Source organism: Dermacentor albipictus, chromosome 1, assembly GCF_038994185.2.
Source record: "Dermacentor albipictus isolate Rhodes 1998 colony chromosome 1, USDA_Dalb.pri_finalv2, whole genome shotgun sequence".
NCBI classification, from domain to species: domain Eukaryota; kingdom Metazoa; phylum Arthropoda; class Arachnida; order Ixodida; family Ixodidae; genus Dermacentor; species Dermacentor albipictus.
Genome location: NC_091821.1, coordinates 36,877,193 through 36,901,198, shown reverse-complemented (window position 1 = coordinate 36,901,198; position 24,006 = coordinate 36,877,193). Strand labels below are relative to the sequence as shown.

At 48.5% G+C, this 24,006-nt stretch overlaps 1 protein-coding gene and 2 pseudogenes across 1 annotated transcript in view; 2 read left to right on the top strand and 1 right to left on the bottom strand.

The window, feature by feature from the left end:
• LOC135901064 (cytochrome P450 4c3-like) overlaps positions 1-24,006 on the bottom strand; it is a 187,420-nt gene that overhangs the window by 72,918 nt on the left and 90,496 nt on the right. The window lies entirely within an intron of this gene.
• Positions 6,048-6,226, top strand: LOC135901132 (U2 spliceosomal RNA; annotated as a pseudogene).
• On the top strand, positions 20,528-20,706 carry LOC139055035 (U2 spliceosomal RNA; annotated as a pseudogene).

The window sequence follows — 24,006 nt, the reverse complement described above, 5'->3', positions numbered from 1 at the left end:
GCCTGAAGGGCCCTGTTACGGCTTTTACAAACAGCGCATTCATCCATGTGAGCGTTCCAGTTCCACACGATAGCCCACAGTGTTTGTGATACAACGTGCCAACGTATTTCCTTCATTCATAAAAAGAAAGTGAAAATTGGAAAAGAAAACAACCCGTCCCGCGCGCATGGCGCGCAGAGAGAGAGAGAGAGACAAAACAAAATGAAAAAAAATTACCGACGATTACGTTACTTCCTAATGCGAAATTTGAGCGCAGCAAATAAGCTGTTTCACCTTTTCGATAGATTGAGGCAAAGAAATCGAGCAACACATGTATGCGCTATCACAGAATTTTTTTTTTATTTTTCACACGTATTTTTTTAACAAAGACTCCACTAACAGTTCTTGACAGTCATGAAGGAAGCTTTGTGGTCGGAGAAATAGACTCATATATGTTCGACTTGGTACACCAATGCTTGATTCTCAAAGACGAGATCTATACAAGTGCCTCGCGAGGTTGTCACAGCCGTGGGACGCGTTACGAGCGAGAGGAACGGGATGTTCTCCCGCATAAGTGTTAGGAAATTGCTGTTTGTCTTTATGTCAACATTAAAGTCCCCCACTACTAACATCGGTGTGGATCGATGGACGGTTAATGCGAGTTGCAGGAAGTGCACGACGTCTTTCGTGAGTGCGGTAGCGGACTCACGAAAGCGGTATCAGTCGGTCGCTGGTAGCGCTGGGGGGATGAAAGGGGGGCGGAGCTGGTTACGAGGCCGACGACAACGCCGACGCGAAACCCAGGAACGGACGCCAAAGAGCCATTTGTGTAGCCAGCCCTCCTCCACAGTCTCTCCTCCTCCCTTCCATCATCCTCCCTCGCCCGGAGAGCCGACAGCGCGCATGCGCGGCGGCGGAGCAGATTCGTCGGCGAGCTGGTTACGAGGCCGACGACAACGCCGACGACGACGCGAAACCCAGGAACGGACGCCAAAGAGCTGCGCTCTAAAAGGAAAACGCGGACTTCTCGGAGAACGCTCAACCTCGCCTCCCTGAGCGTCTGTGCATGTGCAATGACAGTAACGGCGGTGAAAGGCGGTGTGCCATCTTACCGCGTCAATTTCAATTCTCAATGAATGCGCCAGACACGTAAACGCTTGTTGCAGCGCGGTGTGCTGGGTCTGCCTGTACCTTGGTGTCAGTGTATGCGTGTCTTCTTTGTCGTATCACACGTCAACTGCACAGAACGGTACGTTTTAGCAAAGGTGTTTTCCGTCAATACCTCATGATTAGGTGAGGGCATTTCGTAGCGCGAAGAGGCTGCATGTAGCGTATAGGCGACTCGGGCATAGTGTCGGTTTGTCGTTTACATGATTTTATAACACGCTCTTGTTCTCGCTTCTACTATATTGTTACATGTAGCTGATGCCCAATGCTATTTACAATTTATTTACAGGGGAGCTAACGGAGGCCAAAATGGCGAGGCTATATCAATCGGGCACACGTCGTCATCTTACTGCTCAGTGCAGCCACACTGTGGTGGCTGTTCCCTATCATCACCACCGGCAGTAGAAGCACCATGCCGGTGTTTTATCTGCACATCCGTGGTGAAAGGTGTGGGGTATGGCTTTAGTCTCGCCACGTGAATGATGTCGCTTGCAGCTGACGATGACGCTGAGAGGTCGGCGGAGATGATTCCATACGTGACATTGGCCACTTGTCGCACCACGCGGTATGGGCCAGTGTAGCGCGACAGCAGCTTTTCAGAAAGGCCCACACGTCGAATGGGTGACCAGAGAAGCACCAGAGAACACGCAGAAAAGTACACGTCGCAATGGTGGCAATCATAGGGGCGTCTCTGAAGCTCTTGTGAGGCCTCGAGACGTATGCGGGCGAGCTGGCGTGCGTGGTCGGCATGTGCGGTCGGCGTGTGCGATCGCGTCGCGGGCGTATTCAGTGGCTGAACGTGTGGCCGCGAGCAGCAAGTGTCCAAGGGCCACGCGGGTTCTCGGCCATATAGGAGACAGAATGGCGAATAGCCGGTGGTGCGTGACGCGATGGATTATACGCGAACGTCAACGGGTTATCGTAACTGAAGCAGCGACTTGGCAGAAAGCTGTAGGCTTGTTTTTGCAAGAGAAACTAAACCTTCTAATCATTGACGATCCTTTTCTCATTAGACATTCTGGTGAAGTTATTAGTTTTTTAAAAGAGAATGAAAAGGGACTCAAGATGTTCTCGATCGACGTTAAAGATCTGTACTATTCACTTCCGCATGACAAGTTGCTTCTGGTTGTTGAAAAATGCATTGATGACTTTGGATCAGTTGGCGTTCAGAATGCTGCAGGTGTTTCTGTAAGCGGCTTTCTTGAATTGCTCACCTTCTACTTGAAATTAACTTCTTATGGAATGAACAAAATTACATACAAAGGAATGGTGTTTGTATAGGATCATGTCTCGCGCCCGTACTAAGTGATATTTACCTAGCTCATCATGATCGCAATATTCATGGTCACCTAGCCGCGTCCCCTGTTGTAAAGGTGCGCACGTTTGTGGACGACTACCTGATATTTATTGATTGCACTAATCCCGCTTTTGAGCCTCCTGTTTCTGAAGTCTTGAAGATCTTTAAGAAAGACCTGGAGCCCCTAGAACTTACGCATGAGGTCCCCATCAATCTTTCCTTGCGCTTTCTAGATCTCAGGCTGAGCCTTGCTAACAAACATGTGTGCTGGTGCTTCGAACCGAGAAGTAAGAAGCCACTCTTGCCCTTTAACTCCGCACACTCAAAACTCGTTAAACGAGATGTTATAAAGTTATGTCTCATTAACAGCCTCAATAAATCGTGCCTACACCAGATGCACCATAGTCTTCCTGCTCAGGTTGATCGCCTTTCTTGGGCTGGTTACCCTTTGGCCTTAATTTCAGCCATAGCTGAACAGCTTCTGAGGCGCACAAAACGTGATGATCCTGCTCAATCAGGGAACCAGCGGGCTGAAAGACGCAGGTTTGCAGTTCTGCCATATGTGCATGATGTATCCCATAGGCTAAAGAAAATTCGGCAGCGTGCAGGAATCGCAGTCGTTTTCTCAGCCCCGGAAAAATTGGCAAGGCTCTGTAAGCGTGTAAACGCGCCAAAATCGCATCAGAGTTGTTGTTCTGTCGGGCACAGAAAACGGTTTGTGACGTGCACAACTAATGTAGTCTACCAAATTCCCCTGTCTTGCGGCAGTAATTATGTAGGACAGACGGGCAGGTGCTTAAACGATCGACTAAGAGAGCATTGTAACAACGTCCGCAGCACTGTACAAGGCCACTTGGGCATCCATTCCCGGGACTGCGGCTGCGTGCCATTCTTTGAAGATACGCAAGATTTAGCGAGACACTGCTCACAGCTCACCCGGGAAATTGTGGAAGCTGATTTCGTCAGAAAACTTGGCAGTATTTGCGTTAGTGCACCCTCAATCGCGCTGACCCCTGGTGAAGTCGCGTTTCTAAACAGATAGAAATTGTAATGCTTAATTTTTATATTTTTTCAGGTGACCATGTTCTAAGTTCAATGACTTGCTGTTGGAACACCTCATGTGACTGTCGTACATTTTCTGCGCATGCCTCTTCTTGTATATATACACACGATGTGGCAACGCAATAAAATATTGTTGGAAGTCAGCGCTGTGTATGTCGTCTTTCGCTGTCCTTGTCCTTTGCGCTGTACGTTATTTTTGATCATTTTATACATTCATGACGTGGCGCCACCTCCTCAGCGCCGTCACGTGTGCCGCCCAATGACGCACGCACTAGTCAGCGATATGGCTGTGACGTGACGGGTGCAATCAGGCTCGCACTAGGCACACTTCAAGGAAGCAACAGCCGTGGAGCTGCCATGACTTAACGGAAGCGTGCTCGTTTTTGTTTTACTTTGTTTACGGGCATCCACCTCAGAAATGTACCGTCAATCTGCGCAATTTCTTAAATGTTTTTGCTCTTTCAGACGTCGGCCATTTTTCGTCACTGCGCAGTTTCGCCAAGGTCACCGCCAACATAGCCACCTAAGGCTTTCGCCTTAAAGGGTGCCTCACCACGTCTGGCCATTTTGAGCTGACAAGCACAGAGCATACATTGCGCGACAACAATCGTGTCTGCAAAGTATTACATCGCTACGCACCGCGGAAAGATCTCAAATTTCAATCCGAACGCTGTTTCCCTCTTCACACGCGGCCGCCGCGCTCCAAGCCGGACGGTGACGTAATCGTGCCCCTGCGCCTACGTAATCGTGTCCGCAGTGTGACGTCGCTCGTGGTGACACGTGACTTTGAGAATTATTCAAGACAACATCTGTTATCTGTGCGATCTGTTGCTTCACTTGACGAATTGAAGTTTAGAGAAATAATAAAACGCCCAAACGCAATGTCTGCGTGTTTTTTTTTATTTATTTACTTTGCACCGAAGCAAGAGAGATGTACTTCCGCTTCGGCTGCTTGTTCCCACGGTCGTGCGGTCACGTGCGCAGGTACCGAAACTATGCCATTTTCTACCGTGTTCCAGCGCGTGATCGTGCTCTGCGATCCGCTTGTTCTGCCTCAGTATTCGTGTAGGACTAAATTATACCGCTAGTCATATTTCCTTGTGCATAGCGCGCTAAAGCGTGCGCTGCGCGAACGAGACAACAGCTCGCTACGCGACGCCGTCGGCGGAAGTACGTACGCCGAAAAAAGAAAACGCGAGAAGCAAAAAAAAAAAAAGAAAAAAAAAGAAGGCGGGGCCTGTGGCGTATGCCTCACGCGATCCTCGAGGTCGGGTATGGGAGAACGCAGGTAAGGAATTTCGCTTGCGTAGGCTAGACGGGGCGAGTGGAGAGAGCGTCTTGATGCAGTAAAACACGTTGGGGAGCTAGTTGGTGCATAGCTTTCAATAGGTGACGCGCCAATAGTGACGGCACACAAGAAGGAATACAGATAGGACAAGGCACTTCCTGTCTGTATTCCTCCTTGTGTGCCGTGCTTGGCAGTGGAGCCCGCCTGCTGAAATCAGGGGTTCGCCGCACTGAAATATTTCTATCTCGGCTATTAATGAACCGATTTCAAAAATGTTTACGACAGAACGCTCCCTAGAGGACACGTAACAACGTCCAGCGTATAAGCAAAATTTGCTATAGGGCCTGGTGAAGGGCCCTTTAAAAAACAAACGCGAACGAAAGCACCTCGGCAGCCATTGCTGCCTCTCCTCCTCGCCCTCTCCTTTCGCTCGTGCGTCTCAGAGTCTTGGCGGAGATTGAAATTCTCTGCCGGGAAATGTCCAGGGGAGGTTTGGAATGCTGGGTGCCGTACGTATCCGCACTGCAGTGACGGCATTTGACCGTGGTTGCAGGAATTTCTGACTGTCGTTGTGGCAGCAGCACCGCATCTCTCTCGTCATCGTCGCTGCTCTAATTCGCTTGCATTTCGATATTAGCCTAAAGACAGACAGGAGTTTGTCTCCTTATACGTAAGGCGCTCCCATCTCCGCGGCACATCTAAAAATTACTTCATCGCCTCTCTCAAACTGTTGCGCGAGTGTCAGAATCTGTTCACGAAGCGTTAGATGGCGTTCCAGAGCGCGTGCTCCAAATAGCTGAGCGAGATGCGGCCACCACGCGGCAAGCGCGAGGTCTGCGAACAATGGGCGGTGCCGCACACCATCAGTTTTGTTGCGTGAGCAAGTGGCCAAAGGCGAGAGCAGATGCGTCGATGAGCGAGAAGAAGACTCCGCAGCGGTGGGTGTGTTTATTCACACCTACTGCTGCTGCTGCGCGCCCGGATCATTCTCCTAAACACGGGCGGCAGCAAAATTTCCAAAGCCAAAAAATAGTCTCAGCATAAGAATGTTTAGCACACAACACAGAGTTGACATAGAATTTCGCACAAAGGTGTACCAACTCGTTCGCCGTGATTGCCGCCCCGAGGAGCCGGAGGAAACTAGACACACGGGACGTTTCGACGGGACCGCCACCACGGGACAGCGGAAGGGAATGGAAGTAGATATGCAAGCCCTTGGAACGACGAGAAAGAGAGGGCGGTGCGAACGCACACATGGCTGAAGCGGGTCAAATTGGAGTATCTCTTCTTATTAGCTTAATATCTGATACGGGTTTTATTTGGACCAAAGGTGCTAAGTTTATTTTTGCAAGTTGGCGGAGTTCTTGAAGCCTGCTTCACCTGCGCCGCGGGTCGACCCGGTATTGCACCCTCTCCAGGACGAGCGTACATGCAGAACAAAAACGCACGGTACCTTAGCCATAAGCATGCTTCACTCTAAGAATTTGGCGGATCCCACGCACTGTGGGAATCGAGGTAAGCTTAGCTTAGTACGCTGTTTGCTTTAATTGACGTGACAGAAGTGTAAAGCCTTAATTGAATTATGGGGCTGTACGTAATAAAGTTTATCATTGTATGTACACATTGTATACACACATTCTCGATCTGCACCACGTTTCCATGCGTAGCGAAGAGGCTTCTGGTCCGCGCGAAGCTTCTTTCGGGCCTGGGTGTCCTCGACACTGAATGCACGGCACGGAGCCATTTTGCTGGCGCTTGTGTTTGCCTGCTCCTTCTGCACACGTGGCCAGCACGCTGTTGAGACGCCAGCTCCAAGGGCTCTCTTCAGGCTATGGAGGATTGTAATGTTTACTCTATCACAGCGAAGCACGCGACCTCCACAGCCCAGCACCTGCATTTTTGTCGCATAGGAAAGCAAGCACAGCTCGTGCCGTACGCAGAAGCTACGAAACGCTGCCGTGGTGGTGGCGACCGCGATGGATGGCTGGATGGATGGATGGATGCTATGAGCGTCCCCTTTGGAACGGGGCAGTGTGTTGCTGCACCAAGCTACTGTTATTATGTTGCCTAAGGTCCTACCTATGTTAAAAGAGATAAAAAGGAAAAAAAAAACATCCACGATGAATTCCCATAACGGAACTTTCTGAACCCCTATTGTGAACTTTGTTAATGCATGTGTCCGTTGTTGGTCGTATCCCTACTGTTCTTCCACCAATCATTCAATCGCCGCGTACTAAATCTACTGCGGACATGTTTACTTTCGCCCTGTTCTCGCTGAACCCAAGAGCTTCATGGAGTCCAGAGATAACAAAATCGACCGCTGTGCAGATATCTTCATATTCTAATAAAGAATGCTGCATCGCTTCCCTAGCTTTATACCGCAGGAAGCAAATGTTTCTTCTTCCTACTTATATCTCACTTTATAAGTGCCTGTTCTAAGGCATCCTGATCTCGCTTCGAAAAGCAATGAGCGTCCCTTGGAGTTATCATAAATTGTTCCTATCCTGATTTCGCTTTTTCCTCTCAAGTGGTTACTCAAGGCAGGTTTCTTTTCCATTGCCGCCACCCATGAGATTACCTCAGCCTATTTGACTTTCTGCTTGGTGTTCTTTCTTGCCATGTTATTCACCATACAGGTTGCATACTTGCTGGTAAGCTTCCTAGCTATTTTCCTCCACTGTGAATCAATGTTCTTCTTGTACAAGTACGTGAAAACTCTCCCAACCATTTACTTTATCGCATAGTCATCAGTAGCTCCGCATAATCAATTTTACTGTGAGCTTCTATCACTTCAAAGCTTGGCTAGTTCATATCTCCCTGCAAAGCGTTATTTCTAGTCTTCCCGTGAGCGCCCAATGCGAGGCGTCCTGCTGACCTTTCCCTTACAAAAATGAGTTTATACTCTCTATAGAAAGTCTATAGACTTTTTATAGACGACCTTGGCTTTCTAGTGATTTGGTATTTTGTTGATACAAAGTCTACAGAATGTCCATGGACGAAAGTCGATAAGGTTTCTATTCTGTTTTGTCCACTCGCATTCTATGCACGGTCTATGGAAGGAAGTTGTTAAGATGTTTGTTTCTTTTTGTCTACCTCCCCTGTATAGACTACCTATAGACGAAAGTCAATATAGCCTCTATTTATTTTTGTCTACTCGCAGTTTATATATTCTCTACAGACAAAAGTTAATAAGCTTTCTATACCTTTTTGTCTACTCCCATTCTATAGTCGGTCTATAGAAAAAAGTCTATATGATGTTTGTTTCTTTTTGACTACTTCCGCCCTATAGATTACCTGTAGACAAAATTCGATACAGCCTCCATTTATTACCGCCGATGAAGGCCATAGGGTGGGACGTTACCAAAGGTCATGTTAGGTTGAGCGAATAGGCCGTATACTGATTGTGGTAAGGCGTGAGATGAACTAGAAAACAGCCGATACTGTAAGCTTGGTTAAAACACGTTGGCGGGCTAGTTGGTTAGAATCCATGATAGAGTGTAGAGTTAGTGAACTTGTGATGGAGTTCTGTCGCGCTTATACACTCTATCATCAATACTGTAAAAGTATTATTGCTTCAGGTTTACATGCAGTCTATAGATTGACTATAGACAAAAGTCGTTAATCTCTGCCCAACCCATGTACGCTGTAACCAAGCGCAGGTACAGGTGGATAATACGGAGCTACGTTAGATATAAGCCATTGAAGTTTATACTGCTGAGATTGTTTTAGAGCCTGTTTTTAGACTTTAGTATACACATAGTGTATACCTCCACATTTGTTGACCACATGATACGATCTACGTAGTCGCTCTGGGCAATCCCAAGACAGTCTTCACAGTTATAGCATGACTTTTGCGGCAGTAGAATAAAGAAAACAAAACGCCGATGCAATCGTGATAATAGATGTTATAAACGCCAACTTTAGCTACAAGTGGATTCCAAACAGACGTCAAGCTATCAGCACAGAGACTCGTAATGTTTGTAGCTGACAACGCAGACTTTTGTGAGTGTGCGATGAACCGATGTCACGTATGTTGTGTGCGCGTTCTCAGATACCTCTCACATTGTCCTCATATCTCGGCTGCATCCCTAACATCGGTTGGTTTTTCATTCACTGATATCCTGCACTATACTCATCGAAGTTTCTTATTCACTTAAAGTATGTGCAAAATCATCTCAGCCCAACCAATACTTCGCAGGCGGTATGCCGGCGCGGCCACGCACATGAGTACCTCATTGCTGCACTGATTGCTTTGACCTATCATCGGAACGGAAAATTTGCGCTAACATACGTGCGGGCATCACATTGGGCGGTACGCTGGAAGATATGCTACAAATGCGCTGTATTACTCATCATCACTGGCGATAATGCAAGCGCCTGAAGGGCCCTGTTACGGCTTTTACAAACAGCGCATTCATCCATGTGAGCGTTCCAGTTCCACACGATAGCCCACAGTGTTTGTGATACAACGTGCCAACGCATTTCCTTCATTCATAAAAAGAAAGTGAAAATTGGAAAATAAAACAACCCGTCGCGCGCGCATGGGGCGCAGAGAGAGAGAGAGACAAAACAAAATGAAAAAAAAATTACCGACGATTACGTTACTTCCTAATGCGAAATTTGAGCGCAGCAAATAAGCTGTTTCACCTTTTCGATAGATTGAGGCAAAGAAATCGAGCAACACATGTATGCGCTATCACAGAATTTTTTTTTAAATTTTTCACACGTATTCCTTTAACAAAGACTCCACTAACAGTTCTTGACAGTCATGAAGGAAGCTTTGTGGTCGGAGAAATAGACTGATATATGTTCGACTTCGTACACCAATGCTTGATTCTCAAAGACGAGATCTATACAAGTGCCTCGCGAGGTTGTCACAGCCGTGGGACGCGTTACGAGCGAGAGGAACGGGATGTTCTCCCGCATAAGTGTTAGGAAATTGCTGTTTGTCTTTATGTCAACATTAAAGTCCCCCACTACTAACATCGGTGTGGATCGATGGACGGTTAATGCGAGTTGCAGGAAGTTCACGACGTCTTTCGTGAGTGCGGTAGCGGACTCACGAAAGCGCTATCAGTCGGTCGCTGCTAGCGCTGGGGGGATGAAAGGGGGGCGGAGCTGGTTACGAGGCCGACGACAACGCCGACGCGAAACCCAGGAACGGACGCCAAAGAGCCATTTGTGTAGCCAGCCCTCCTCCACAGTCTCTCCTCCTCCCTTCCATCATCCTCCCTCGCCCGGAGAGCCGACAGCGCGCATGCGCGGCGGCGGAGCAGATTCGTCGGCGAGCTGGTTACGAGGCCGACGACAACGCCGACGACGACGCGAAACCCAGGAACGGACGCCAAAGAGCTGCGCTCTAAAAGGAAAACGCGGACTTCTCGGAGCACGCTCAACCTCGCCTCCCTGAGCGTCTGTGCATGTGCAATGACAGTAACGGCGGTGAAAGGCGGTGTGCCATCTTACCGCGTCAATTTCAATTCTCAATGAATGCGCCAGACACGTAAACGCTTGTTGCAGCGCGGTGTGCTGGGTCTGCCTGTACCTTGGTGTCTGTGTATGCGTGTCTTCTTTGTCGTATCACACGTCAACTGCACAGAACGGTAAGTTTTAGCAAAGGTGTTTTCCGTCAATAACTCATGATTAGGTGAGGGCATTTCGTAGCGAGAAGAGGCTGCATGTAGCGTATAGGCGACTCGAGCATAGTGTCGGTTTGTCGTTTACATGATTTTATAACGCGCTCTTGTTCTCGCTTCTACTATATTGTTACATGTAGCTGATGCCCAATGCTATTTACAATTTATTTACAGAGGAGCTAACGGAGGCCAAAATGGCGAGGCTATATCAATCGGGCACACGTCGTCTTCTTACTGCTCAGTGCAGCCACACTGTGGTGGCTGTTCCCTATCATCACCACCGGCAGTAGAAGCACCATGCCGGTGTTTTATCTGCACATCCGTGGTGAAGAGAGAGAGAGAGAAAATGATAAAAGAAAGGCAGGGAGGTTAACCAGGACTGAGCCCGGTTGGCTACCCTACACTGGGGAAAGGGAAAGGGGGACGGAAAGATAAAAGAAGAGAAAGTCCACTGGAGATATCAGTCGGTCACTCAGTCCAAATCACAGGCGCTCACTCAATCCGGTCGCTTTCAAATATCGCAGCAGCACTTTTGTGGCCTTTTGTAGCTGCGATATGCGAGGCCATGGTCCCAGGATCTTCTTCAAGGTGAACGGCTTCCCATCTAGCTGATTGAGAGCTGTGCAGAGGTCTTGCCTTTCGCTTTCATAAGATGGGCAGTAGCACAGTAGGTGTTCTATGGTTTCCTCGACACCGCAGGCATTGCACTCGGCGCTATCAGCCATTCCAATCAGAAATGCATAAGCATTTGTGAATGCGACTCCCAAACGTAAGCGGCACAGCACTGTTTCCTCATTTCGCCGAAGACCTGGTAACAGCCGCAGTTGCATAGAGGGATCGAGGGAATGCAAGCGATGGTGAGTGAATTCAGATGTGTGCCACTTCTCCATTGTCAAAGAGTGCGCTAACTTGCCTAAGTGTTGGGCTGCGTCGGTCCGCGATAAAGGTATTGAAACAAGGGTTGCTCCCTCGTGTGCTTTTCTAGCAGCTTCGTCAGCGAGGTCGTTGCCGGAGATACCGCAATGACCAGGCAGCCACTGAAACACGACGTCGTGTCCTTTCGCGATCATGAGATGGTGCATTTCTCGTATCTCCGACACGAGTTGTTCACATGACCCGCGACGAAGAGATGCCAGAAGACATTGTAAGGCCGCCTTGGAATCGCAGAATATAGCCCACCGATTAGCCGGTTGGTTATTAATATAATCAACGGCACCTCGGAGGGCAACAAGCTCCGAACCAGTCGATGTTGTCAAATGAGAAATCTTGTATCGGATGCTTAGTGATCGTGATGGTATAACCACTGCGCTGGTGGAGCTGGTCTGAGTGCAAGAGCCATCCGTATATATATGTATTCGATCAAAGTAGAAAGTCTGCAAACAATCCAGAGTTGCTTGCTTCAAGGCCAAGGTAGGCAGGTCGGTCTTCTTTCTTATTCCTGGAACCGTAAGACGCACTTGAGGTTGTTTTAAACACCATAAAGCTGAAGTTGAACGTGCAGAGGGTGTGAAACCCGATGGTAAGGAGGCACGATGGATGCTGACCTTGTTGGAGAAGGACGCCTGTGGTCGTCGTTCCGGCAGGCACGCAAGAGAGCTTGACTGCATCCGTGAAACATGACGAACATGGGCTCTAAGCGTTTCGGTACTAATGTAAGTCGTGATCGGATGGTCTTGAGCCATTATAATGGTTCCAGCTGTTGAGGCGCTGCGCGGAAGGCCTAGGCAAACACGTAGTGCCTGCGCCTGCACGCTCTGAAGTTCTCGAAGATTTGACTTGCATGTTTTAGCAAGCACGGGAGAACTGTAGCGTAGGAATCCGATGAACAGCGCTCGATATAACTGTAGCATGGAGCCCACTGATGATCCCCATGTTTTGCCGGCGATGAACTTGAAGACGTGAACAATAGATGTGAGCTTCTTCTTTAAGTGGGCAACATGAGGGCTCCAAGTGAGGTCTCGATCTACAATGACGCCCAAAAACCGGTGATTTCTCTTGTAGGAGATAGGCTGACCATTGATGCATACCGGATAAGGAGTCATCGCTTTTCGCGTAAAAGCGACTAACGCACATTTTTCTGTTGAGATGGTAAGGCCTTGTGCGTGAAGGTAGTCAGATGCCTGTGTTGCTGCTTTCTGTAGCCGTGCGCGAACCTGCAGGCGAGTGACCGCTGATGTCCAGATGCAGATGTCGTCGGCGTAGATGGAAACACTCACTGTTTCCGGTAGGGATTCGGCCAGCCCAAGAAGCGCGAGGTTGAAAAGAATAGGGCTCAGAACACCGCCTTGGGGAACGCCTCGGCATGTGTAGTGGTCGCTAGTTGGACCATCTTCCGTTCGTACGAACAAGGACCTTTGTGTCAAGTAGTTACTGACCCATCGATATACTCGTCCTCCTAGTTCAATTGTCAAAAGTGCGTCTAGAATGGTTTGATGGAAAACGTTGTCGTAAGCGCCTTTCACGTCAAGAAAGAGTGCTACTGATAATCGCTTCCGATATTTTTGTTGTTCCACAGATGTTACTAGATCGATGACATTGTCAATCGATGAACGACCCCGTCGAAATCCCGCCATAGAGTCAGGGTAAATCTTGTGGTGTTCAAGGTACCATTCGAGACGCATGAGGATCATACGTTCCATGAGTTTCCCGACGCAGCTGGCAAGAGCTATAGGCCGATATGATGCCAGTTCGAGCGGTGATTTTCCTGCTTTTAGAAGCGGTACCAGGCGGCTGCGTTTCCATTCCTGTGGGACGACACCATCTTGCCATGAACTATTAAAAACGCTGAGGAGTTCTCTTCGTGCTTCTCTGCCTAGGTGGCGCAAAGCAGTATATGTTATGCCATCGGGCCCTGGTGAAGACGAACACTTACAGAGCGCCATAGCAGCTTCTAGCTCTTCCATAGAGAATGGAGCGTCCATACTTGCATCTCGTGGGCCGGGGATGTTGCCTAGAGCCATGTCAGGGACTAAAACTGTGCCGCCGGCGACGTTTGCACAAAATTCCTCTGCGACGTCTATCTCACAGCGGTTTTGATAGAGAGCAAGGGCGTTGAATGGGTGTCGTTGCTGGGGACTTGAGCAAAGACCCCGTAGGGTACGCCATACACAGGACAATGGCTTGCGGGGGTCTAGTGAGTCGCAAAAACATTTCCATCTTTGATCCGCTAGCTTATCCATGCGGCGTTTGATCTTCTTTTGCATGCGCCGAGCTTCTCTGAGGTCAAGAATTGACTTCGTGCGCCTGTATCTCCTTTCAGCTCGGCGACGTAGTGCACGAAGCCTTTCCAATTCAATGTCATTCTCTGTACGCTTTGATGGATGTGTGAAGCAGCGTGTACAATCTTGCATAGCGTCCGCAATTGTGTCTTCTAATCTGCGTGCAATATGTGTCTTGCATGTGTTTTCTACGCGATCTTGAAAGACTGACCAGTCGATTTGGCGAGAAACAACCGGTAATGTGGCGTCTAGTCCATCAATTCTCACATAGGTCGGGATATGATCACTTCCATGGGTTTCAATATCAGTAAACCACTGCACGCTCAAAGTCAGGCAACGTGACACCAAAGTCAGGTCAAGGCAGCTACTGTACGTAGTTCCTCGCAGAAAAGTCGGGCTTCCGTCATTTAGAAGACACAGGTTGTGGCCTGATGCAAAGGATACTAGTGACCTGCCCCTCGAATTTATCCTGGAGCTTCCCCATATATGGTGGTGAGCGTTGAAGTCCCCTGTTATTATCCAAGGACCGGGAGTAGGAGCCAAAATATATTCCAGTCTTTTTCTATCAAACTGACTTGTTGGGGAAAGGTAGACGCCAATAAGAGTAAAAGACAGCTTCTTCTTTTTCACAGTAACACAGACGTATTGGTTACCGTCGTGTGGCGCTACTTGTTGGGAAAAGTACGTAAGGTCCTTGCGAATGTAGACCAGAACCTTACTGCTACGGACACACGTGTTGGAAACAAAAGATTCATATCCCGATAGTCTTATGGAGGCTGATAAGTTCGGTTCACAGATGACCAGTATAGGGAAATGGTTTCCAAATACGAACTGTCGAAAATCCGAAATACGGGACCTCAGGCCTCTCGCATTCCATTGGAATATGGAGGCACTTCTCACATCATCCCGGAACGATCGTTGTTGTTGTCGATGAGCCATGTTTCTGCTGTAGATGTTCTCAAGCACTGGACTTCTGAAGGCTCGCCAGAACCGGACTGATGGCATCCAGCACTTGCAATGCACTTCGAGCTGTTGGTGTCTGTAGCTTGTCCAGAAGAACACGAATAGCACTGACCAGAGAGCTGATCATAACAACAATTTGATGATCTTGGTCCGCCAATTTATCAGGAACAGACGAAGTGTCCACTGCTGTAGAAGTATCACTGTGCTCAGTAGGAACATGTAGCTTCGGGAGTGCAGGCCACGCGTCAGCAGCCGTGCTGTTCGATGCACCCTTGTCCTTTGAGCTGACGGCGTTTGGCCTGGGCGGAAGAGTGGGTGGTGATATACGTGTGTGGCGTTCTGCAGAGGCTTTGGAGGCTCTTGATCGACGTCGGCGACGTGATCGTCGTCGCTTAATAGATGCTGCTGCTTCTCGGTGAGACGAGTGGTCTCTAACCATTTTCTTCAATATTTGCATTTCCTTTCGAATCAAAGGGCATTCCTTCGATGATGCATCGTGAGGGCCGCTGCAGTTTGTACACTTCAGCACACTGGCCTCGCACGTGTTTGTGGTGTGGGGCCCAGTGCAGCGAGAACAGACGGTAGTGTTATTGCACACACTACTGACATGGCCAAGCTTCATGCACTTCCAGCACTGCAGTGGTTTTGGTATAAAGGGGCGAACTGCGTGTCGGAAGTGGCCCACTTTTACATGCGATGGGAGGGATTCGCCCTTAAATATGACCTTCATACACCGTGACGTGCCGAGACGAAACGCGTTTGTGATGATGGTGTTCTCTGTAGCTGGCTTGATCAGGATTGACAGATCGGAGTCGACAATGGTCTCGTCAACATCGTAAATTACGCCAGTACGGACTTTTTTGCCCAGCGGAATATAAGGGCGGACTTTCATCCCGCCAAGTTCCGTGATCTTGCGCAAGGAATCCAACGCAGCCGCGTGTTCTACGTCAATCGCTAGCACGTTCTTACGGGTGTTCACTCTGATGTCTTTGATTTCGTTTGGAACCAGCGCCTCTAGATGAGAAGACACGGCTTGCCTGTTGAGGCGTCTCAGGTTGTCAGTGGCGAGAACTGGCGAGAACAGGATGGTGAGCTCCTCGGTATCCCGCGAAGATCTCACGGTGGACTCACTCGAATTCGATGATGCGCTGAGAAATCTTCGCTTTGCTTTACGACTCCGCACCAGCTCGAAGGTGTCGTCACAAGAATCTTCACCGCTGACATAGTACTGCATGGTGTCGTCGCTGTCCGTGTCGCTCTCGGTGCCGTTGCGCTTCCTGGAGGCAGCCGCCGCGGGCACTGCCGAGTCCGGCGGACGCGCGTGAGGCTCCATCTCCATCGCAGTTAAGGAGGAAATAGCAGTCCACTGCCAAAGTCTAGGAAAATCACAAAATGAGCAGAGCTGGAAGAGCCGGCGTTCTGCCTGAAAGACACTTCGTCGTCTTCCTCCCCTCCGTGGTGAAAGGTGTGGGGTATGGCTTTAGTCTCGCCACGTGAATGATGTCGCTTGCAGCTGACGTTGACGCTGAGAGGTCGGCGGAGATGATTTCATACGTGACATCGGTCACTTGTCGCACCACACGGTATGGGCCAGTGTAGCGCGACAGCAGCTTGTCAGAAAGGCCCACACGTCGAATGGGTGACCAGAGAAGCACCAGAGAACACGCAGAAAAGTACACGTCGCGATGGTGGCAATCATAGGGGCGTCTCTGAAGCTCTTGTGAGGCCTCGAGACGTGTGCGGGCGAGCTGGCGTGCGTGGTCGGCATGTGCGGTCGGCGTGTGCGATCGCGTCGCGGGCATATTCAGTGGCTGAACGTGTGGCCGAGGGCAGCAAGTGTCCAAGGGCCACGCGGGTTCTCGGCCATATAGGAGACAGAATGGTGAATAGCGGGCGGTGCGTGACGCGATGGATTATACGCGAACGTCAACGGGTTATCGTAACTGAAGCAGCGACTTGGCAGAAAGCTGTAGGCTTGTTTTTGCAAGAGAAACTAAACCTTCTAATCATTGACGATCCTTTTCTCGTTAGACATTCTGGTGAAGTTCTTAGTTTTTTAAAAGAGAATGAAAAGGGACTCAAGATGTTCTCGATCGACGTTAAAGATCTGTACTATTCACTTCCGCATGACAAGTTGCTTCTGGTTGTTGGAAAATGCATTGATGACTTTGGATCAGTTGGTTTTCAGAATGCTGCAGGTGTTTCTGTTAGCGGCTTTCTTGAATTGCTCACCTTCTACTTGAAATCAACTTACATCTTATGGAATGAACAAAATTACATACAAAGGAATGGTGTTTGTATAGAATCATGTCTCGCGCCCGTACTAAGTGATATTTACCTAGCTCATCATGATCGCAATATTCATGGTCATCTAGCCGCGTCCCCTGTTGTCAAGGTGCGCACATTTGTGGACGACTACCTGATATTTATTGATTGCACTAATCCCGCTTTTGAGCCTCCTGTTTCTGAAGTCTTGGAGATCTTTAAGAAAGACCTGGAGCATCTAGATCGTACGCATCAGGTCCCCATCAATCTTTCCTTGCGCTTTCTAGATCTCAGGCTGAGCCTTCCTAACAAACATGTGTGCTGGTGCTTCGAACCGAGAAGTAAGAAGCCACTCTTGCCCTTTAACTCCGCACTCTCAAAACTCGTTAAACGAGGTGTTATAAAGTTATGTCTCGTTAACAGCCTCAATAAATCGTGCCCACACCAGATGCACCATAGTCTTGCTGCTCAGGCTGATCGCCTTTCTTGGGCTTGTTACCCTTTGGCCTTAATTTCAGCCATAGCTGAACAGCTTCTGAGGCGCACAAAACGTGATGATCCTGCTCAATCAGGGAACCAGCGGGCTGAAAGACGCAGGTTTGCAGTTCTGCCATATGTGCATGATGTATCCCATAGGCTAAAGAAAATTCGGCAGCGTGCAGGAATCGCAGTCGTTTTCTCAGCCCCGGAAAAATTGGCAAGGCTCTGTAAGCGTGTAAACGCGCCAAAATCGCATCAGAGTTGTTGTTCTGTCGGGCACAGAAAACGGTTTGTGACGTGCACAACTAATGTAGTCTACCAAATTCCCCTGTCTTGCGGCAGTAAATATGTAGGACAGACGGGCAGGTGCTTAAACGATCGACTAAGAGAGCATTGTAACAACGTCCGCAGCCCTGTACAAGGCCACTTGGGCATCCACTGCCGGGACTGCGGCTGCGTGCCATTCTTTGAAGATACGCAAGATTTAGCGAGACACTGCTCACAGCTCACCCGGGAAATTGTGGACGCTGATTTCGTCAGAAAACTTGGCAGTATTTGCGTTAGTCCACCCTCAATCGCGCTGACCCCTGGTGAAGTCGCGTTTCTAAACAGATAGAAATTGTAATGCTTAATTTTTATATTTTTTCAGGTGACCATGTTCTTACTTCAATGACTTGCTGTTGGAACACCTCATGTGACTGTCGTACATTTTCTGCGCATGCCTCTTCTTGTATATATACACACGATGTGGCAACACAATAAAATATTGTTGGAAGTCAGCGCTGTGTATGTCGTCTTTCGCTGTCCTTGTCCTTTGCGCTGTACGTTATTTTTGATCATTTTATACACTCATGACGTGACGCCACCTCCTCAGCGCCGTCACGTGTGCCGCCCAAAGACGCACGCACTAGTCAGCGAGAAGGCTGTGACGTGACGGCTGCAGTCAGGCTCGCACTAGGCACACTTCAAGGAAGCAACAGCCGTGGAGCTGCCATGACTTAATGGAAGCGTGCTCGTTTTTGTTTTACTTTGTTTACGGGCATCCACCTGAGAAACGTGCCGTCAATCTGCGCAATTTCTTAAATGTTTTTACTCTTTCAGACGTCGGCCATTTTTCGTCACTGCACAGTTTCGCCAAGGTCACCGCCAACATAGACACCTAAGGCTTTCGCCTTAAAGGGTGCCTCACCACGTCTGGCCATTTTGAGCTGACAAGCACAGAGCATACATTGCGCGACAACAATCGTGTCTGCAAAGTATTACATCGCTACGCAACGCGAAAATCTGAAATTTCAATCCGAACGCCGTTTCCCTCTTCACACGCGGCCGCCGCGCTCCAAGCCGGACGGTGACGTAATCGTGCCCCTGCGCCTACGTAATCGTGTCCGCAGTGTGACGTCGCTCGTGGTGACACGTGACTTTGAGAATTATTCAAGACAACATCTGTTATCTGTGCGATCTGTTGCTTCAGTTGATGAATTGAAGTTTAGAGAAATAATAAAACACCCAAACGCAATGTCTGCGTGTTTTTTTTTATTTACTTCGCACCGAAGCAAGAGAGATGTACTTCCGCTTCGGCTGCTTGTTCCCACGGTCGTGCGGTCACGTGCGCAGGTACCGAAACTATGCCATTTTCTACCGTGTTCCAGCGCGTGATCGTGCTCTGCGATCCGCTTGTTCTGCCTCAGTATTCGTGTAGCACTGAATTATAGCGCTAGTCATGTTTCCTTGTGCACAGCGCGCAAAATCGTGCGCTGCTCGAACGAGACAACAGCTCGCTACGCGACGCCGTCGGCGGAAGTACGTACGCCGAAAAAAGAAAACGCGAGAAGCAAGAAAAAAAAGAAAAAAAAAGAAGGCGGGGCCTGTGGCGTATGCCTCACGCGATCCTCGAGGTCGGGTATGGGAGAACGCAGTTAAGCAATTTCGCTTGCGTAGGCTAGACGGGGCGAATGGAGAGAGCGTCTTGCTTGCAGTAAACCACGTTGGGGGGCTAGTTGGTGCATAGCTTTCAATAGGTGACGCGCCAATAGTGACGGCACACACGAAGGAATACAGACAGGACAAGGCGCTTCCTGTCTGTATTCCTTCTTGTGTGCCGTGCTTGGCAGTGCAGCCCACCTGCTGAAATCAGGGGTTCGCCGCACTGAAATATTTCTATCTCGGCTATTAATGAGCCGATTTCAAAACATTTTGCGGCAGAACGCTCCCTAGAGGACATGTAACAACGTCCAGCGTATAACCAAAATTTGCTATGGGGCCTGGGGAAGGGCCCTTTAAAAAACAAACGCCAATGAAAGCCCCTCGGCAGCCGTTGCTGCCTCTCCTCCTCGCCCTCTGCTTTCGCTCGTGCGTCTCAGAGTCTTGGCGGAGATCGGAAGACTCTGCCGGCAAATGTCCAGAAAAATGTTTGGAATGCTGGGTGCCGTAAGTATCCGCACTGCAGTGACAGCATTTCACGGTGGTTGCAGGAATTTCTGACTGTCGCTGTGGCAGCAGCACCGCATCTCTCTCGTCATCGTCGCTGCTCTAATTCGTTTACATTTCGATATTAGCCTAAAGACACACAGGCGTTTGTCTCCTTATACTTAAGGCGATCCCATGTCCGCGGCACATCTTGAAATTACTTCATCGCCTCTCTCAAACTGTTGCGCGAGTGTCAGAATCTGTTCACGAAGCGTTAGATGGCGTTCCAGAGCGCGTGCTCCAAATAGCTGAGCGAGATGCGGCCACCACGCGGCAAGCGCGAGGTCTGCGAACAATGGGCGGTGCCGCACACCATCAATTTTGTTGCGTGAGCAAGTGGCCAAAGGCGAGAGCAGATGCGTCGATGAGCGAGAAGAAGACTCCGCAGCGGTGGGTGTGTTTATTCACACCTACTGCTGCTGCTGCGCGCCCGGATCATTCTCCTAAACACGGGCGGCAGCAAAATTTCCAAAGCCAAAAAATAGTCTCAGCATAAGAATGTTTAGCACACAACACAGAGTTGACATAGAATTTCGCACAAAGGTGTACCAACTCGTTCGCCGTGATTGCCGCCCCGAGGAGCCGGAGGAAACTAGACACACGGGACGTTTCGACGGGACCGCCACCACGGGACAGCGGAAGGGAATGGAAGTAGATATGCAAGCCCTTGGAACGACGAGAAAGAGAGGGCGGTGCGAACGCACACATGGCTGACGCGGGTCAAAGTGGAGTATCTCTTCTTATTAGCTTAATATCTGATACGGGTTTTATTTGGACCAAAGGTGCTAAGTTTATTTTTGCAAGTTGGCGGAGTTCTTGAAGCCTGCTTCACCTGCGCTGCGGGTCGACCCGGTATTGCACCCTCTCCGGGACGAGCGTACATGCAGAACAAAAACGCTCGGTACCTTAGCCATAAGCATGCTTCACTCTAAGAATTTGGCGGATCCCACGCACTGTGGGAATCGAGGTAAGCTTAGCTTAGTACGCTGTTTGCTTTAATTGACGTGACAGAAGTGTAAAGCCTTAATCGAATTATGGGGCTGTACGTAATAAAGTTTATCATTGTATGTACACATTGTATACACACATTCTCGATCTGCACCACGTTTCCATGCGTAGCGAAGAGGCTTCTGTTCCGCGCGAAGCTTCTTTCGGGCCTGGTTGTCCTCGACACTGAATGCACGGCACGGAGCCATTTTGCTGGCGCTTGTATTTGCCTGCTCCTTCTGCACACGTGGCCAGCACGCTGTTGAGACGCCAGCTCCAAGCGCTCTCTTCAGGCTATGGAGGATTGTAATGTTTACTCTATCACAGCGAAGCACGCGACCTCCACAGCCCAGCACCTGCATTTTTGTCGCATAGGAAAGCAAGCACAGCTCGTGCCGTACGCGGAAGCTACGAAACGCTGCCGTGGTGGTGGCGACCGCGATGGATGGCTGGATGGATGGATTGATGCTATGAGCGTCCCCTTTGGAACGGGGCAGTGTGTTGCTGCACCAAGCTACTGTTATTATATTGCCTAATGTCCTACCTATGTTAAAAGAGATAAAAAGGAAAAAAAAACATCCACGATGAATTCCCATAACGGAACTTTCTGAACCCCTATTGTGAACTTTGTTAATGCATGTGTCCGTTGTTGGTCGTATCCCTACTGTTCTTCCACCAATCATTCAATCGCCGCGTACTAAATCTACTGCGGACATGTTTACTTTCGCCCTGTTCTCGCTGAACCCAAGAGCTTCATGGAGTCCAGAGATAACAAAATCGACCGCTGTGCAGATATCTTCATATTCTACTAAAGAATGCTGCATCGCTTCCCTAGCTTTATACCGCAGCAAGCAAATGCTTCTTCTTCCTACTTATATCTCACTTTATAAGTGCCTGTTCTAAGGCATCCTGATCTCGCTTCGAAAAGCAATGAGCGTCCCTTGGAGTTATCATAAATTGTCCCTATCCTGATTTCGCTTTTTCCTCTCAAGTGGTTACTCAAGGCAGGTTTCTTTTCCATTGCCGCCACCCATGAGATTACCTCAGCCTATTTGACTTTCTGCTTGGTGTTCTTTCTTGCCATGTTATTCACCATACAGGTTGCATACTTGCTGGTAAGCTTCCTAGCTATTTTCCTCCACTGTGAATCAATGTTCTTCTTGTACAAGTACGTGAAAACTCTCCCAACCATTTACTTTATCGCATAGTCATCAGTAGCTCCGCATAATCAATTTTACTGTGGGCTTCTATCACTTCAAAGCTTGGCTAGTTCATATCTCCCTGCAAAGCGCTATTTCTACTCTTCCCGTGAGCGCCCAATGCGAGGCGTCCTGCTGACCTTTCCCTTACAAAAATGAGTTTATACTCTCTATAGAAAGTCTATAGACTTTTTATAGACGACCTTGGCTTTCTAGTGATTTGGTATTTTGTTGATACAAAGTCTACAGAATGTCCATGGACGAAAGTCGATAAGGTTTCTATTCTGTTTTGTCCACTCGCATTCTATGCACGGTCTATGGAAGGAAGTTGTTAAGATGTTTGTTTCTTTTTGTCTACCTCCCCTGTATAGACTACCTATAGACGAAAGTCAATATAGCCTCTATTTATTTTTGTCTACTCGCAGTTTATATATTCTCTACAGACAAAAGTTAATAAGCTTTCTATACCTTTTTGTCTACTCCCATTCTATAGTCGGTCTATAGAAAAAAGTCTATATGATGTTTGTTTCTTTTTGACTACTTCCGCCCTATAGATTACCTGTAGACAAAATTCGATACAGTCTCCATTTATTACCGCCGATGAAGGCCATAGGGTGGGACGCTACCAAAGGTCATGTTAGGTTGAGCGAATAGGCCGTATACTGATTGTGGTAAGGCGTGAGATGAACTAGAAAACAGCCGATACTGTAAGCTTGGTTAAAACACGTTGGCGGGCTAGTTGGTTAGAATCCATGATAGAGTGTAGTGTTAGTGAACTTGTGATGGAGTTCTGTCGCGCTTATACACTCTATCATCAATACTGTAAAAGTATTATTGCTTCAGGTTTACATGCAGTCTATAGATTGACTATAGACAAAAGTCGTTAATCTCTGCCCAACCCATGTACGCTGTAACCAAGCGCAGGTACAGGTGGATACTACGGAGCTACGTTAGATATAAGCCATTGAAGTTTATACTGCTGAGATTGTTTTAGAGCCTATTTTTAGACTTTAGTATACACATAGTGTATACCTCCACATTTGTTGACCACATGATACGATCTACGTAGTCGCTCTGGGCAATCCCAAGACAGTCTTCACAGTTATAGCATGACTTTTGCGGCAGTAGAATAAAGAAAACAAAACGCCGATGCAATCGTGATAATAGATGTTATAAACGCCAACTTTAGCTACAAGTGGATTCCAAACAGGCGTCAAGCTATCAGCACAGAGACTCGTAATGTTTGTAGCTGACAACGCAGACTTTTGTGAGTGTGCGATGAACCGATGTCACGTATGTGGTGTGCGCGTTCTCAGATACCTCTCACATTGTCCTCATATCTCGGCTGCATCCCTAACATCGGTTGGTTTTTCATTCACTGATATCCTGCACTATACTCATCGAAGTTTCTTATTCACTTAAAGTATGTGCAAAATCATCTCAGCCCAACCAATACTTCGCAGGCGCTATGCCGGCGCGGCCACGCACATAGTACCTCATTGCTGCACTGATTGCTTTGACCTATCATCGGAACGGAAAATTTGCGCTAACATACGTGCGGGCATCACATTGGGCGGTACGCTGGAAGATATGCTACAAATGCGCTGTATTACTCATCATCACTGGCGATAATGCAAGCGCCTGAAGGGCCCTGTTACGGCTTTTACAAACAGCGCATTCATCCATGTGAGCGTTCCAGTTCCACACGATAGCCCACAGTGTTTGTGATACAACGTGCCAACGCATTTCCTTCATTCATAAAAAGAAAGTGAAAATTGGAAAATAAAACAACCCGTCGCGCGCGCATGGGGCGCAGAGAGAGAGAGAGACAAAACAAAATGAAAAAAAAATTACCGACGATTACGTTACTTCCTAATGCGAAATTTGAGCGCAGCAAATAAGCTGTTTCACCTTTTCGATAGATTGAGGCAAAGGAATCGAGCAACACATGTATGCGCTATCACAGAATTTTTTTTTATTTTTCACACGTATTCCTTTA